At 33.7% G+C, this 15,236-nt stretch overlaps 1 protein-coding gene across 1 annotated transcript in view; it reads right to left on the bottom strand.

The window, feature by feature from the left end:
* Window positions 1–15,018: 15,018 nt before the first annotated feature.
* Window positions 15,019–15,236, bottom strand: part of KIF13A (kinesin family member 13A) — a 242,422-nt gene continuing 242,204 nt past the window's right edge. The window contains 1 exon segment of the mRNA XM_074272374.1: window positions 15,019–15,236. This exon segment is cut by the window's right edge and continues 1,471 nt beyond it. The gene's annotated coding sequence lies outside the window, so the exon portion shown is untranslated.

Consider the following 15,236-nt stretch of genomic DNA (forward strand, 5'->3'; position numbering starts at 1 on the left):
TTCTATTTGAACATATGATATTTGCCTAAGATCATCTGTTCCTTCTACTAAGGAGTCAATGCATGGTGTAGAATGCTGAGTTTGTTAATCATGATTTATGCAGACTGTCAAGATAGTATTTTTCCTGAAGTATTATTTCAGAGTAGGAGCTGATGAAGAGAAGGGAAAGATTTTATATAAAAACTGGTACCTAAAAACACTCTTCTGAAGGTAATGATTATGGTAGAATCAATTTGTTCCTCCCTGGTCCTCCTTTTTTTTTTTTAATAAAGTTCTTTTTCAAAGAAATTCCCTTTGATAAGAAATGCATTGTGTGTTTGACAGATGGCTTTGAACATATGTTTTGCATTTTAATGATTGTTTTAATTAGGTAAACTTAACAAAAAACAGCATTGTCTTCTCTCAGCTAAGAATATAAGTGTTGCAGATAGTAAATTTAGTCTGATAATTATGTAGTAAGTTAGTGATATGATTGTTATTATTTGTAAATAAATGTCCTAATGTGAATGATTCTCAAGTTAAAGTCCTACTTTTCTATATATAAAAAACTCCAAACTTTTCCTAATCTTGCCTAATTCTAGTACCCTCCCTCTAATGACTTTGTCCAATGTCTTACACATATACATATCTTATTTGAACATAATTGTTGACAGAGGACCTAAGAACTGGGACTGGAGACCATAAAATCTGAGTTAAAATCTGGTCTTAGATACTTACTAGTTGTATGACCCTAGGCAAGTCACTTAATCTTGCCTCAATTTACTCATCTGTAAAATGGGGATAGCAATAGCAACTACCTTCTAGGGTTGTTATAATTATAAATCATTTACCACAATGCTAAGTGCTATCTCTCTATATCTATATATCTCATTGTGTTGTTATTGTTGTTGTTTCTCCCATCAAACTATGAAACCCTTGAGAACGAGAACTGGTTTTCATCTCTGAGACAATTAAATGGCACAGTGGAAAGAATTTTAGCCCTGGAGGGAAGACCTGATTTCAAATCTGATCTCAGAAATGTATTAACTGTGTAACCCTAGGCAAATTATTCACCCTCTGGTTTTTGCCTCATTTTTCTCAACTATAAAATGGGGATAATAATATCTCCCTCACAGCATTTATGTGAGGATCAAATGAGAGAATATTTGTAAAGTGATTAGCACAGTGTGATGTATTGAGGTGCTATATAAATGTTTATTCTTTACCCTTTCCCACCACATCTTTGTATCCTTGGTACATAGTAGGTGCCTAATAAATGCTTATTGACTAGTTTTCAGAACAGAATTAAGAATGGAAGGGAAGAATATAGTTGAAACATCTAAAAAATCTTAAGTGTTTTAAAGATCAAGGAAAAGAATACAGTTCTATAAATTAAAGTCAGAAAATATCGGTCAAAAATCTGATTCTTACAATTTTTAGTTCTGTTATCATAGGCAAATCACTGAACCTCCAAAGTCTCATGTTCCTCATCTATAAAATAAGTAGGGTGAACTGTATGGTCTCTAACATAAGTACATACTTGCTAAACTTTTAGTGTAAGCATTTACACCTCAGAAATCAGCAAATTATTCATCAAGGCTTTATTTATAGTTTTGTTGATTCTCCAGAATTAAAACAATAGAGAAAATGTTAATCATGCAGATCAAATTGAAGTATGTTGTGTTTACATTTTTTCCCCAGCGTTCTAGTTGTTAAAATTTACCAGCATACTTTTGCACTCTATGATCTTATGACCTCACAGCAGTGTTTTGGTAAAATTGCTTTATAAAAAAGCTCTATATGAATTTTTATTAATAACATAACTGATATGATACAGCCTTTTGATAAACTAATCTTGCCTTCAAACCCACTCAAGTGGTATAGACTCTGATTAACTTACTAGTAGGCTTCTAGGATTAGAACAAGAATGAATAAATGAAGTAATGGAACCAACATGGCTGAATGACAGAAAGCAGATGAGGTTCTCTTTACAAAATTCAAACAGACCTAGAAAAAGCACTCAGACAGAATCCTGCTGGAGAAATCCAGAAAATGTTACAATGAATCAATTGCTTAACCCAGAATGACATAAGGAGACAAGTAGAGAGGTCTGTAGACACTGGGGCATGCCACATGGAACTCTTTCCCCTAGGAAAAGGAAGTATACGGGTGCATAGGTCCCATATCTATATTAGGATAACCCAAGATCTGGGTAGCTAGGTGGTACAGTGGATAGAGCATTGGGCCTGGAGATAGAAACATCTGCATTCAAATCCAGTATCAGACACTAGTTGTGTGACTCTCAGCAAGTCACTTACCTGTATTTACCATAGTGCTTTATCTATAAAATAGGGACACACTGGAGAAGGAAATGGCAAACTACTCCAGCATCTTTGCCAAAACAATCTTATGGATAAAGTCCATAAAGAGATGGACACAACTGAACAGCAACCCTGAACTGAACAGCAACCCTGATACTTATACCAGAGTATCACAAAGGGAACAGGTGCCACCTGGCAGCTTTGTCACCTTTACCTACATTTGCATTAAATAAAAGCAACTTTCTCAATACAAGATTGAGGAGACATGGTTATCCAGCCTTTCATTTTGAAATAAATGCCATTTTAGTGGATTACAAACTCAATATGAATCAAAATTATATCATGTTGACCAAAAAGTGAAGGCAATCTTGGGCTGTGTTAATATAGGTTGTACTGGTCAGTGTTTTCAATTCTAAAGACTGAATTTTAGGAGGATTATGAACAAGTTAATGTCCAAAGGAAGCCTCTAGAATGGTGAAGTGAGTAGAAATCAAGCTATAGGAAGTTCATCTGAAAGAAATGGGAACACCATTGGAACTGAACTATATTTTAATCATTTAGTGGTAGTGGTAATTTGATCTCCAGATCATCTCCAGATCTCCAGAGATCAAGATAGTGGTAAAGGGAGGAGTTGGCCCTGTAGATATTGGTAAAAACATTTGTACTTTGTTCTTGCTATATCTTTAAAGCAGACATTAAATAATTAAAATAGACATGGAGTGCCCATCATGACCTTTCTGACCAAATGGGAACACAATCAGTAAGGATTCAAGTTAATGGCAATACTCTGGATCCTGAGGGGTAGATAAATCAGACCTGGCTCTTCAAGAGTGGTCCCAGAGCATACATACTACATAAGGACATTGATGAGGTTCTTAATCTTTTTGTGTCATGGATGCCTCTGGCAGATTGGTCAAATTTATAGAGCTTTTCTCAGAATAATGTTTTTAAAAACAGAAAATAAAATATAGTTACAAAGGAAATCCAATTATGTTGAAATACAATTATCAGAATATTTAAGTCAAGATCCCATGGATTTTATAGTATTTACAGATATATTTCAAAGGGTAATAGTGTTATATAATTAAGTATATGTTCACTGTAAATTTGCTGTAAGATAAGACAATTTATTTTTCTTGATCTTTGCTAAAAGTTGAGACTTCACAGTGACTTTTCCATATAGAGATAATGTATATGTAGTACATTAGTACTATAAGACTCAACTGATGTGTTGATTTATTTTGCTGAAAAACTCCATCTCTCCTTTTATTTTTTGTTTTGAGGGGAGTTGTCTGGAGAGGGGAGGAGGAGGGAGAGATATATTTGCAAATGAGGATATCAAAACAAATGATAGCAAAAAGATGGTGTTTTTTACATTTAAGATTTTGCCATTAAACTCCCCCTAAATCTAAGCATGAAATAATTCAGCTTTGTAATCCTGACTTGCTAGGTGAGAAATACTTTTTTGGATTATTGCAAATTCATGAATCTAGATTCTTTCAAAGGTAAGGAGGTAACATGACTCATGAGTCACGACAGCATCTGGGATCTATAATGGACACATTGAGATAAATTCACTTACCAAGACTTTATGAAAGGAGCTGCCTACTGAAGGGTTATTGATTTTTACAAAAGTCTAGCTAGTCTTGAACATATAAATCAACAAGGTGTCAGGTACAATTATGGAATCATTAAAATGGATAGCATAGCATGTATTACAAAAGGAAAGGAAAGAATAAATGTAATTTATAGACAACCAATCTCAAAGCCAAGAAAGCCTTTATCTAAGTTAATCCCACCTCAGATACAAACTAGTGTCTAACACAGCTGGTCCAGTCACTTAGCATTTCAACAATCTAGGTGGTTCTTTGAGATTGAAAATTGTAGAGAAGGTGTTGCCCTGCATTGGTAAAGAGAGTTTCCTCACCCAGAAGTTCTCTATGTGGATGGAACCACCAGCCCAGTTCCCACCACTATCCTTATCTAATGGGGACAAAGAAGGAATAGTTATATCCTAAGTAAGTTCCAGTGTACTTTAAATGTACTTAAAATGCATACTCAAAACCTAAGTAATAGCATTGCCTTCAGAACTTGACTTCAGAACTGGGGTCTTGGCTTATCATTAACTTGATTACACAAAGGCTAGTCAATTTAATTACCTTTGGAGTGGTTATTTTTTATTTTTCCCAAGTGGATAAGGGGCATTTAGATACCATAGTTGTCTAGAAAGCCTTGTGCAAATATAAACCATCAAAATTATTTTGTAATTCAGAAGTATATGTGTTCTCTTTGGGGAATTGTTGTCCTTTGTTCTTGAAGAGGACCATAACATTGGGAAGGTGATGTCAAGACTTACTAGTGAGAATACATTGTTGGTGGAACTGTGAATGGATCCAACCATTCTGGAGAGCGGTTTGGAACTATGTTCAAAAAGTTATCAAACTGTGCATACCCTTTGATCCAGCAGTGTTACTACTGGGCTTATATCCCAAAGAGATCTTAAAGGAGGAAAAGGGACCCACATGTGCAAAAATGTTTGTGGCAGCCCTTTTTGTAGTGCCTAGAAACTGAGGAGATGCCCATCAAATGGAGAATGGCTAAATAAATTATGGTATATGAATGCCATGGAATGTTATTGTTCTGTAAGAAACAACCAACAGGATGATTTCTTAAGAGGCCTGGAGAGACTTACATGACCTGATGCTAAGTGAAATGAACAGAACCAAGAGATTATTATACCCGGCATCAATAATATTATAGAACAATCAATTCTGATGGATGTGGCTCTCTTCAACAATGAGATGATTCAGGCAGCTATGTGGCACAGTGGATAGAGCAACAGTCCTGAAGTCAGGAGGACCTCAGTTCAAAACTGGTCTGAAACACTTAATACTTCCTAGCTGTGTGACCCTGGCAAGTCACTTACCCTAATTGCCTCAAGGGAAAAAAAAAAAGTGATTCAAACCAGTTCCAATTGTTCAGTGATGAAGAGAGCCAGAGAGAGAGGACTGTGGGAACTGAGTGTGGATTACAACATAACATTCTTACTCTCTGTTATTATTTGCATTTTATTTTGCTTCTCTTTTTTTTCTTATGTAGCATGATAATTATATAAATATATATGTATATATTGGATTTAACATATATTTCTAACATGCTTAACATATATTGGACTATTTGCCATTTAAGGGAGAGCATGGGGACAGGGGGAAAATTTGAACACAGGGTTTTGCAAGGGCTAATGTTGAAGAATTGTCCATGCATATGTTTTGAAAAATATAAAGCTTTAATAAAAAAAAAAAAAAAAAAAAAAAAAAAGACTTACTAGTGAGTTGGATTTAAGTGAGGCAGGGCTGTGCAAAGTCACTAGCCTCGTGCTCTCCTCTGGAGCCAACTGGATAAAGTGGCAAGATAAAGATCAGGATGACTGGAGATGGTCCTGTTTTGGGGAATTAAACTAAAAATAAAAAAAAAAATGATTTTGAAAACCAGGAATTAGAAATGAGTTAATTATTTCTTACTCTCAAATATGTCTTAATACTGATAAACAGCCTTCTTACAAGTTCATAGAGAATTAGACTCTATATCAACTTAGGGATAGCCCTCTCTAGGAACTGGTTCACAAAAAAGAGATAGCAAGAAATGATCGAGATGCATTGTAATGTAGTCGAAAGAGCACTACCTCAGGAGGATAGAGATCTGAGTTCAAATCCTCTCTTTCATTATCTTTGTGTGAATTTGCATGCCTTAACCTCCCTGCACCTCAATCTCCTCACATGGAAATAGGAATGTTGCACCAGATGATCCAAAGTCCCTTCCAGTTTTAAGAATATCATCCCTTCTTATTTGTTTTTTGTTATTGTTGTTGTTTGTTTGTGAATTTATAAATTATATTTTTTCTTAGGGGGTCTTTGTATCTATGAAATCCAAGTATGACTTGAGAACTAACATATTACAAATATCCCATAAACATTTGCACTATATTGAATGGCTTTCTCCTGAAAAAGCATTCTTCATACTTTTGTATTAACCTTCATCATGGTCTAAACTATGATAGAGAGCTGAGTAGACATATTCCTGACAACATTGTACAAGTTGTCCAAGTTCATCAATAGAAAGTTAGGCAACACACAATACTTCCATTTCTGTTTCTACCCTACGTTTTTCTCTATGAGTAAAAGTTAAATAAAATAAAGAATATAAATTTTAAAGAGAAAATATTACAAAAGAGCCTTCTAAATTTTTTTGTGTGTGTGTGTGTCTGTCTGTCCATAAGAGCAATATTCTTGGCAGACAAGGCAGGCAGATACCCCATTCCTTTCTGACGGAGGGTGGATAGTTTTTAGGCTGATTTTATGTATGAGTTATCATCTCTGTTCCTGGAAGCTATGCCTCTGTTAATACAGCTTAAGATGACATGGTTGACCTATTATACTATTGTATTGACTCCCTATTAAACTCATGAATCACTGAATCCCCTAAATTTTAAATTTAAACTGGATTTCTGATATTATAAGGAGTTCCCAATAAGGAAAGTAATGTATTATCTTACTAGGACACTGAAAAGTTAAGGGACTCACTTAGGGTCACATCCCTGGATCATTTTCAAACCACTGTTTAACCATGCAGTCCTCATTCTATAATTGGGAAGTTGAGTTTTTAAAAATCTAACTATGTGATTTATTAATGATATTAAGATGTACCTTATTTGATTCTGCCCAATATTCAGGGATGTCAAAATCTCTTTAGATCCCTCTTCTGCCATCTGTTATCGAATTAGCTATCCCTTCCGTATTCATGTCTTCTGCAAATCTGATAAATGTAACATTGTTGTTTTTGTCCAAGTCATCAATAAATGTTAAACAGCACAGGACAAAAACTGATCTCTGAGGCACTCCAATGCAATGATTTTTTTCTTCCTTCTTACACCGTCCCATTTGTCTGAGATACTTAGACTAAGGGCAAATACTTTTTAAAAAAGAAAAATTGAGATTAATTGCTATTTGGGGAGGGAATGGAGAGAAGGGAGGAAAATTGGAGCATAAGGTTTAGCAAGGGTTAATGTTGAAAAATTATCTATGCATATCTTTTGAAAATTAAAAAGCTTTAATTTAAAAAATGCCAAAAAAAATCATTGAGACACAAAATTTCCTAAGTTTCTTCATGTTTTGAGTCAGTCAATTAAAAATAAATTTGAGTACCTTCTATATGTAGTGCAATATTCTATCCATTGTGGGAGTGTAGAAAGTCAAAGAAATAATCTCTCTCTTTAAGTGTTAGTATCAAATTAGGGTTTCATTTTCTAATAGCTTTCACAGAATTGCAAACTATCAATGACATTAAAAAAATGCTCCAAATAGTTTTTAAAAAGTGCAAATTAAAACTATTTAAATGTTTCACCTAACACTCCCCATATTGGTAAAGATGGTAAAAAATTGGAAATGATTTGTGAATACTGATACATTGTCAATAGAATTGTCAATTTCTATTCTGGGAGAGAATTTAGAATGACTAAATTATTTATGTCTTTTGTTGTAGTGATCTCATTACTGATTACATATGTCCTAAAGAGGTTTCAACAAAATCCAGAAAGAAGAGTTCAACAGAAAATAATATATTTAAGCTACACTTTTTGTAATAGCAAAGTAATTGCTGGGTGTGGCGGTGACGGGGATGGGGGGGAGGGAAGGGGAGGATTGAGTATCCATTGACTGGAAAATGATGACTGAAAACATTGTCATGTAAATATGACTGAATGTTATTAGTTGTAATGAATATGAGAATTTTGGAGAAAATGTGAACATCTGTATAAATTGATATGGAGAAATAAAAATAACAAGAAAAAAATTTTAAAGAAAAATTGAATCAAACAATAATAACTGAGTGTGAATAAGACCTGTTCAAAGTCTTTATATAAGATATCATAAGTGCTTTGTATAAAAGGAAAAGTTATCATCTCAGGATTAGGGAAGAAAAGAATCTGAGAATTTGCATTAGTGAGATTGAAGTAAAGGGAGAGATGTGAGAAGATTGAAATAGTCTTTGCTTCTATGGGAATCATGGAGAAAAGGATCCAGGCTGATAGAAGTTTCAAGAGAAAGTTTCCCTTCCTGAAGCCAATTTATCCACAGGCATCTGTGGTCTTTGTTGAGTGTTTCCAGTATCAAAGTACGGATAGCTATTGGGAATTTTTTTTCTATTTGAGGGGTCTCAGCAATTGTGATCTAACCTGAAAACTTTTCTTTTAATATAAACTCCCTATATATTTGTTAGTTGCAGGTGAAGTTTGTGTGGCCTCCATGCTTCTGGCACTATCTCTGATGAGAAAAGCCCTTTAATGAGTGGCTTTCCACATTGCTGCTGGAGATTAGTAATTAAGCTGTGGCCATTCAACAAGTGGGCAGCTAGGTCACACAGTGGATAGAGAACTGGGACAGGAGTAAGAAAGACTCATCTTCTCAAGTTCAAATCTGGCCTCACACAGTTACTTGCCATATGACCCACGGCAAGTCACATAACCCAGTTTGCCTCAGTTCCTCAGGTATAGAACAAGCTGGAGAAGGAAATGGCAAACCACTCCAGTATCTCTGCCAAAACCAAAACCAAACCAAAACATCCCAAATGGAGTTACAAAGTCAGACACAACTGAATGACAACACAAAATCAGCAAGTAGGATTTGAAGTGAATATGCTCAAGGTCTTGAAGAACTCTGCCTTGAAGATAAATGTAGTAAACTGTTGTTAAACTGGATCAGTATAATTTTGTTAGGGGATGGGGGAGGAAAATGTGTTGGCCCTGAACCTTCCAACCTTGAATTTTAGGTATTTCCAACTTATACTAAGAGATTTCCTCAGAAATCAGTTGACATTCAAACCAGGACAAAGAGATTGACTTAAAAAAAAAAAAAAACCTGAACTTATTAAAATAGATGTTGCTATATACATAGTAGAAGCAAAAAACATTATATATGAAACCGATTATTTTGACCAATCCTCCTTCCCCACTCTATTGGGTATTTTCTTTCACAATCTGGCAGCTCTATGGTTCATTTCACAAAACTAGAAATCCTCATTTCCCTTTTTTAATAGGGATAGGATGATAATGATTCAATGTTACATGACCTTAAGACTGTATCATAAAATATACAGAGTCTGAGCAATATAATAAGCTGCCAATATTCGGGTTGATTTTAGATATAATTTTGGACCAGGATCATTTAAGAACTCTACTGAAGGAACATCTAAAGGGACTGAAGAGTGGGGCAAATATCCAAAGCCATTTAAATGTCAGCCCATAGTTGTGATATGCTAAATTAAACTACTCTGGTATCTTTGCCAAGAAAACCCCAAATAGGGTCATGAAGAGCCAGATCTGACTAAACAACAACAAAGTTCTTGAAACAAAGTGTATTAAGAGTTATGCTCCTTCTCTATTTGCTTTGATCTTTACCCCTCTGATTTTAAATTCAAGGCTATTCTATGATTTGAGGACCAAAAAAACAACACCATATCCATATATTACCTTCTAAATTAAAGATCTTTGATAATTTTTTTTTTTTGTGTGAGGAGCTACTTTAAATTCTCTCAAGTAGTGAATTCCTTCAAAGGAGTAAAAAAAAGAGTATTACTGCATTCTGTTTTCACTAATGAGAGGCTAATTTCAACTTTTATGATGTTATTCTGCTGTACAGAAATTGATACTATTCTAGAATACTTTTTTCTTTCCATTCAGTTAACATGTTGATATCCTTTTAATTATTTTCTCTTATTTTCTACTTTTTTACCTCTTCCATTTTTAGCTCCTTAATTTGCCTGTTCTTTTTAAAAAGTTATACTTAAAACAATTCATTTTTTAGAACATCTAGAACCTAGGCTTTTTTCTTATTTCCCCATATATTTATATCTATGTCACAACTAGAAATACAGCTTTTAACAATAAAAGCCAAAAATTTACATTTTTATTTACAAGGCTAATAATTTAGGTAGGGGTTTCTGTCTAGTAAATTAACATATGTTTCCATTTTTTTTGGTATGATAAATTTCCTTTCACCTTATACTAAAGGGAGGGGAGTAAAGAGAACAAGTATTAAGTGTTTGCTGTGTGTTAGGCCCTGTGCTAAGCACTTTGCAAATATCTTGTTTGATCCTCACAACCACTTTGGGAAGTAGGTGCTTTTATTATTAATCCCCATATTACAGGTGAGGTAATCAGAGAAAGATTAAGTGATTTATTCAGGTCTAATTTATCAGGATTGGCCAGATTTAAATGCAGATCTTACTATCACCAGGCCAGGGGCTCTATTCATTGTGTCACTTATGTACAAAGGAGATGGCATCAATGTATACCAAGTTTTCAAAAAAAAAAAATTTGAGAATAGGCTAAATAAAAATATAATTTCATTTTAAATAATTTGTCTCAGCTGGGTATACTGAGGCAATTTAATTTTCAACTATGTCATAAGATCAGTGTTCCTGAATTACTACCAACTACAATTTGTCAATTACTCTTCGGATTGTTAACTTTCTTTGAAACCTAACTATATAAATGAATTTACTAACAAATGTAGGGCCATAAGTAAGTTTGATTAAATTCAGTTAGCTTCAGTTCAATTCAACTTTATTAAGCTCCTACTATGTGTTAGAGAGTATGGAGTAGAGTGTTTAGGTAAAATGCAATCCTTCTCTATTAACATTATTTTGCCACAAGTCCTAACTCCAGCTAAACTTCTCAAAAATGCATTATCATTTGTTGCAAGGGATAATAGATAAGAAAATGTAATTAAGATATATGTAACTTATTAGCAGGCTTGAGAAAAAAACTGAAAATGCAAGATTAGTGATATATCTTCAGAAGCAAAGGGTTCCTTCCATTTGAAATGAAACACTGTTCTCAGCAAATGCCTTGCTTGCCTAAGTTTTTGAATTTTAGCTTTGATTGTGAAAAACATACCTTTTTTTCCCCTATGACAGAAAGCTTACTATTAAAAGGTTTGGGAAAAGCAGTACTATTTGATTAAGACATTCTCTGAACTTCTTGGTAGACAGACCATAAATAAACTAAAAAGTTATTTAGTTTTTATCCTGGCAAGGATTTTCAAAACTCAAGTTAAAAAATAACATAAGTAATAATTTAAAATTAGGTATACATATTAAAAAATCAAGTATTTTAGTTTAAAGCATTTAGGTTTTATGGAAACAGCCAAGTGGTTTTATGCTACCACTTAGTTCCTCTTATTTTCTTCTAAATTTACCTTTTGTCCTTCCACATTCTTTGGTTTCTAACCTTAATTTATGCTCTTTGGGGGAGCAGCTAAGTGGTGCAGTGGATAGAGAATCAGCCTTGAATTCAAGAGAACCAGAGTTCAAATCTGGTCTCAGACACTTCCTAGCTGTGTGATCCTGGGCAAGTCACTTAATCCCAGCCTCAAGGAAAAAAAATTATGCTCTTTGGGGCAATCATTATTCTATTAAATAGCTTGTCAATATTGTCCCAAAAAGACTTTGAGATATTTTGCCACTGAGAAAACCTATTGTAAATTTTAACATGGCAGTGGCTGCCAAGCCATTTCAGATTATATGGAGTAAGAATCCAAATATCTTCTTAGTTGCTCTCTGTTTTTAGATATTAGGTCTATTTGTAGGAAGTAAAAGAACAAAATTATCTTCCAAAAAAACCCTAACTTAAAACAAACCAATTAACCATCCATAAATACAATATTGCTTCTTAATCGACTTAAAAGAAATAAAGAAATCAAGATATTTGATTATTTCAAGTAACATATAATAGGGAACAATCACCACCAAGTGGAGCTCAAATTTACTCTCCCACTCTCATCCTCCTTTTTGAGCAGCTGAGGAATAGATCAAATAGGACTTTAGGAATTTTTTTCCCCCTAAGCTCTTCTCTGGTTTCTTTCTGAAAGTTGCCTACAGACAGAAATCTATGTGGTGCAATGGATAGAGTCCTGGGCCTACAGTCCGGAAGATCTCAGTTTAAATCTATGAACAAACACTTACTGGTATATTCTAGTGTGTATGCTAGCTAGGTGACTTTAGGAAAATCACTTAGCCTCTTTCTCTTTCAGTTTCTTCAAGTGTAAAATAAGGATGATAGTAATAGCACTTTCCAGAGTTGTTGTCAGGATCAAATATTTGTAAAGCATTTATCCCGGTATCTGGCACATAGTATGTGCTTAATAGTTATTTAAAGTCCTTTATGTTTTGCCCCCTCCTATCTTTCCAGTCTTGTTACACCTTACTCCCTGTCTCATATTCTTTATCTACTGATACTGACTTCCTTGATGTTTTAGAAAAAAGATGTAGTATATCTCTCAGATTGGGACATTTTCTCTGACTGTCCTCTACACCTAAAATGCTTTTCCTCTTCATTTCTACTTCCTGGCTTCCTTTAAATCACATCTTTTACAAGAATTCTTTCCCAATCCATCTTATAAAACAAAGTGTCTCCGTTTCTCAATCACTTCCTCTGTGTAGTGTATGTGTGTGTGTTTTTACACACACAATATATGATACATAAAACTTGTTGCCTTTTCCTTTAGATTGTGAGCTCCTTGAGGGCAGGAACTATCTTTTGCCTCTTTTTGAATCCCCAGTACTTTAGCATAGTGATTGGCACATAGTATGCCCTTCATAAATGTTTATTGACTGATTAATAACTATTTGTTATCTTCCCCAGTTCCCTTTTTCACATTTTATATTTTACTTTAAACTAAAATTAGCAGAAGGCTATTGTATCCATATATCATTCCTGAATAATCCCTAAGGCCTTGTGGCACATTATCTCTTCTACTAGAATATGAGAGAAACTTAATTCAAATGTTTATTACAGATACACTTTAAAGGAAAATATTGGTAGGGCAGGTCCAACATTACTTGAAAACAACAACAACTAGAATTAATATTGCTTTAGCAGTGCAAGCCAGAGTTGATTCTGGAAGCTTTTCACATCTTCTTCTAATAGTGTGCCTTTTTTTTTTTTTTCTAGGAAAAAGGAAATTTTTTTATTCAAATTCATCTCTTTCTTTTGCTGGTTGTGCAAGTTTGGGGATGTTGCATAGCATTTAGTATTTAAAGAGACTAGAAGGCTTCTTTAGATGTAGCACTTAGCACAATAACTTGAATGTAGTATGTGCTCAATAAATGATTATTGATTGATGAAGCTTTAAAATTTAAAATCATTATCTCATATATTTGATATGAAATTTTTGTATATGTATTTATGTCTATATATGTGTGTTTCTCTATCATTTATCCCTCCTTTCCTCCCTTTCTTTTTTCCTTCATTTTTTCTATTTATCAAGCTATCATCTGTGAAGCAGATGGAAAGGCAGTGAGTCATTATGAATAAAGAACTGACTTCCATCAAGTCCAGCTACTGATGCCCTAGACAAACTACTTAAATCTTTCAGTTTCCTAGGCAACTCTCTTAAGACCAAAAATTGCAGAGAAGTAATCAATTGTTAGGTAGAGAAGCAATCAAAAATTCAGTGTGTGTGTGTACGTGTATGTTCATACATACACGTACACGTACACACACACACACACATATATATGTATGTATATACACAAATACCTATCTGTAATAAATCATAAACTAGTGCTATAGAAAGCCAAGATTCTAAATCATATTTCTGAGAAGTTTTGTGGTTTACAATGTGCTTTTCTTATAATAGAGGGAGGAAGCAATCTCCTTATCCCCTTTTACAGATAAGGAACCTGAAGGCAAAGTGTCATGAAGGACACTTTTTTTGAATTTTTGCTTTGATTGTGAAAATAAACCTTTTTTCCCCTATAACAGAAAGCTTACTATTAAAAAGTTTGGGAAAGCAACACTATTATTTGATTAAGACATTCTCTGGACTTCTTGGTAGACTATAAATAGTCTGTTCACATTGTTCTGAAGGAGGAGAGTCACATTCTGAAATCTTTGTACTGTATTCTTCCTCATCACCATTATGATAGTGCATGGGCCAGAGTAATGGAAAACAAATACAAAGCAAGACAGACTAGTCTAGAAACAAATGATTAAGCCCATCAGTGCCATTCTATTTATAAATCAAATACAGAATGAAACATGTTGTTTATTCACTATGATTTCAAGCGATAATATCAATGATCTGCAATACTGTAAGTCTCAAAACAAGTTTAGATTAGGGATGAACTATTTGATTTGTACTTAAGTAGGTATACTCATTAAAATAGTTTATTTGATTAGTGGACCCTTTGATCACTTTGTATCTTATATAGTATCTGTGTATCCTCATCTGAATTTTCTCTACATAATTTTTCTTGGAGGCTTTTCCCAAACATACATTTCTAAACAGGAAAAACAAAGTATAATTGTCTATTACTTTAGAAAAATGGACTATTCTGAGCTGCTGAAAATACTTTCAACTGAAATTTTGGGATAAAATGTTCTTCAGATGAAAATTTTGATAGAAATAATGTTTATCCATTTCATGTTTCATGCATATGAAAAAGGTAAAAATGTTGCTTGCCTTTCAAACTTCAGTAGCATACACATATCTAATTAGATTACCATCAGCACCTATAATTAGTGGTAAAGCCCTTTTTCCCTTAAGGAATTTAAAAATTCCTTCAAAGGAGTTGAAGCACCAATGACAGGTAGCAAGAATAATACAGAAATGAACTGTAACAGGAAAAGAATGTTTATCAACAAACACATTAAACCACAATATGTCCTCACACTGTATTTTTGATGTTATTAAAAACAAACAATTATCTCTGTAAAATTTGAATTATAGTCTGTATTCTAAAACACAAAAAATCTGTATGAATTAAATACAATATGACTGAAATAGAATATAAATTACAATTCTTTACAGCAAATAGTGAAATACTATCATCAGATTACTATACACAAAATCAAATGAAGAACAGCAGCTTTTCAGTAAG

This window comes from Sminthopsis crassicaudata, chromosome 1 (assembly GCF_048593235.1).
Source record: "Sminthopsis crassicaudata isolate SCR6 chromosome 1, ASM4859323v1, whole genome shotgun sequence".
Lineage (NCBI taxonomy): Eukaryota > Metazoa > Chordata > Mammalia > Dasyuromorphia > Dasyuridae > Sminthopsis > Sminthopsis crassicaudata.